Here is a 3,378-nt window from a genome sequence, read left to right on the forward strand (position 1 = left end):
CACATGTAAGAGAACTTGTAACTCCAGCCCTTGGAAGGTGGGGACCGGAGAGTCTGGGGTTCACTGGCTTGTCATCCTATCCTAATCAGGGAATCTAAGGAGAACTACAAAGGTTGTCTCAGAAAAGATGAATATGGATCATGAGCTGCAATATACAAGACAGGTCACTGGTTTCTATATGCACCTGTACATGCAAGCACACACACATGCATGCACACACACATGCATGCACACACACATGCAAGCACACACACATGCAAGCACACACACATGCATGCACACACACATGCAAGCACACACACATGCATGCACACACACACTCACCGGCACACATACACATACACACAGACACAAAAATTATGAGGGAAGAAAGGGTGACTTTTGGTTCATTACCTGAAGCACAGGTATCGCTAAAGATCATGACTGATAAATTTAATTTCTTATGAAATTTAAAACTTCTGCAATACAAACTTTAAAAGGAGGATTTAAGCTATTTTCTACCATGAAGAGTTTGGCATGCAGAAGCTTTCAGATTCATTTCTACATGAGCATTAATATTAACATGTTCATGCATATACATTACATGTATAAACATAAAGTACTTAAAAACACAAAGAAGATTAACATGGCCCCTGCACAAGGATGACACCCAAATTGATGAAGCATTCCACATTTTTTAAATTCTTATTTTCTTTATTCTATTAATTACAGTTTATTCAATCTGTATCCCAGCTGTAAAGCCTTCCCTCATACCATTCCAATCAGACCATCCCTCCGTCATCTCCTCCTATGCCCCTCTCCAAGTCCACTGATAAGGGAGATCCTCCTCCACTTGCATCTGACAGTAGCCTATCATGTCTCATCAGAACTGGCTGCATTGTCTTATTCTGTGGCCTGGTAAGGACTGCTCCCCCATCAGGGAGAGGTGATCAAAGAGCCAGCCACTGAGTTCATGTCAGAGACAGTTCCTGTTCCCCTTACTAGACCACCCACTTGTATACTGAGCTGCCATGGGCTATACCTGTGTAGGTGTTCTAGGTTATTTCCATGAATGGTCCTTAGTTGGAGTATCTGTCTCAAAAAGAACCCTGGGCCCAGATTTCTTGGTTCTGTTGCTCTCCTTGTGGAGCTCCTGGAGTCTTTCTATCCCCCTTCTTTTGTAAGATTGCCTGCACTCTGCACAAAGTTTGGCTATGAGTCTCAGCGTCTACTTTAATACCTTGCTGGGTAGAGTCTTTCAGTGGCTCTCTGTGGTAGGCTCCTATCTTGTTCCTTTTCACTTTCTTCCAGTGTCTATCCCATTTGCTTTTCTGAATGAAGAGTGAGCATCTAACCCAGATCCTCCTTGCTTAGCTTCTTGAGGTGGACAGATTTTAGTATGTCTATCCTACATGGTATATATTCACTTATAAGTGGATATTAGACAATTTAGAGCAAACATACTAAAATCTGTGCATCTTAAGGAACCTAAGCAAGAAGGAGGACCCTGGGTAAAATGATCAATCCTCACTCAGAAAGGCAAACAGGACAGAAATAAGAAGAGGGACAAAACAGGGAACTGGACAGGAGCCTACCACATGGGGCTCTGAAAGACTGTACCCATCTGGGTATCAAAGCAGATGCTGAGACTCATAGTCAAACTTTGGGCAGAGTGCAGGGAACTTTATGAAAGAAGGGAGAGATAAAAAGACCTGGATGGGACAAGAGCTCCATAAGGAGAGCAACAGAATCAAGAAATCTGGGCCAAGGGGTCTTTTCTGTGACTGATACTCCAACCAAGGACCATGCATGGAGTTAACATAGAACCTCTGCACAGGTGTAGCCCATGGCAGCTCAGTATCCAAGAGGGTTCCCTAGTACTGGGAACAGGGACTGTCTCTGACATGAAATCAGTTCCTGGCTCTTTGATCACCTTCCCCTGAATGGGTGGGGGGAGCCTTACCAGGGCACAGAAGAAGACAATGCAGCCAGTCCTGGGGAGACCTGATAGGCTAGGGTCAGAGGGGAGGAGGACCTTCCATATCAGTGGACTTGGGGAGCATCATGGAAGGAGATGAGGGAGAATGGGTGGGCTTGGGAGGGGAAGAGGGAGGGGGTTACAACTGGGATATAAATTATGACTTCAGTAAATAAAAACTAGTTTACTCTTCTTCAGTGTATGTTATGACTGTATTTCTTTTGAACTATAAATGATAAAATAAACGCAACATGAAGGGAAGTTGAAATAAAAATGAATTAGAAAAAAGTATAATTCTTAACTTATAAAACAATCATAATTGTACAGTTAGAGAACTGGGTTAAAATTTTACATAGAACATCTTCATTCTGAATATTACAACCTCCTGAATTCTAATTGTATAACACGTTCACACAAAATAGTCTGTCATTTTATCAAATATATTCTTTCTTTCTCTCCCATTACCTTTCCTGCCTCTTCCTCTCCCCTCTCTCATCTTTCCCCATTAAAAGAAAAATATATATATATCTTCTAAACCCTATTATTCTACTACATTCATTAGTTCTCACTGTAAGGTCTAATAAAAACTCTCTAGCAAAATTTGACTTGCTATATTATTAAATAAGTGTCATGTGTTATTTTTTCATCTATAACCATAAGTATATGTAATTTTATATATTCAGAAATGCTCTCTTCAGTATTTTTAATGGTGTCTAGTTAGTCCCCATGAATTTTCCATGAAATATCATTAATCACAGCTTTGTGACAGCTCAATTACTTGCAAGCATAAAAACTATTTGAAGCTTAATAATAGTTCCCTGCTTCAAGGAAGTTTTAAGACAATAAGCACATATCCACATTAGAAAAAAAAATCTTCAATATAATGAATGTTCAGGGATGATTTAGAAGTAGGCAGTTTCAGAGATGACCAAACCAGACAACTGTCCAACCAAGTTTTTAGCTGTTTAATGGCGGGTTTCCCTATCCCTTGATAAGGCAATTTCTCATTCAGGCATGACTGCACCCAAATTTCACGTTTTCCAAGTTCAGCACTAAAGCTTAATAGAATTTATTTGACAACAGGGAAAAATCGTTCTTGTTATGTGTTCCTCAGATTTTACATGGTCATGGACCCCTAGCTTTGCAAAACACCAGTTATTTAGTTATTAATAATGAACAAGTTATTTAGTTTGGCTTGTTACATTATCTGCCTTTTGCTAATGTCAAATATTTGTAATAACCTAACTGCATATATCCATTCTATACTTTATAATTACCATCACCATTATAGTTTCTTGCTGCTTCACATTGTCACAAAAGTCATGCAATAAATGAATTCATAAATGAATGAATTGGTTATTTAAGTGTGAATGCAAGGGTACTTGAAGTCTTTAAAAGATATTAATAATACCTTCTGTCCA

The 3,378-nt window shown here is 39.4% G+C and overlaps 1 non-coding gene across 1 annotated transcript; it reads left to right on the top strand.

Moving 5' to 3' along the window:
• The first annotated feature begins 574 nt into the window (after positions 1–574).
• On the top strand, positions 575–677 carry LOC132655045 (U6 spliceosomal RNA). The gene has a single exon (XR_009592627.1). It is a non-coding gene; the product is annotated as a U6 spliceosomal RNA (small nuclear RNA).
• The last annotated feature ends 2,701 nt before the right edge of the window (positions 678–3,378 follow it).

The sequence above is a fragment of the Meriones unguiculatus genome, chromosome 6, assembly GCF_030254825.1.
Source record: "Meriones unguiculatus strain TT.TT164.6M chromosome 6, Bangor_MerUng_6.1, whole genome shotgun sequence".
In the NCBI taxonomy this organism is placed as follows: domain Eukaryota; kingdom Metazoa; phylum Chordata; class Mammalia; order Rodentia; family Muridae; genus Meriones; species Meriones unguiculatus.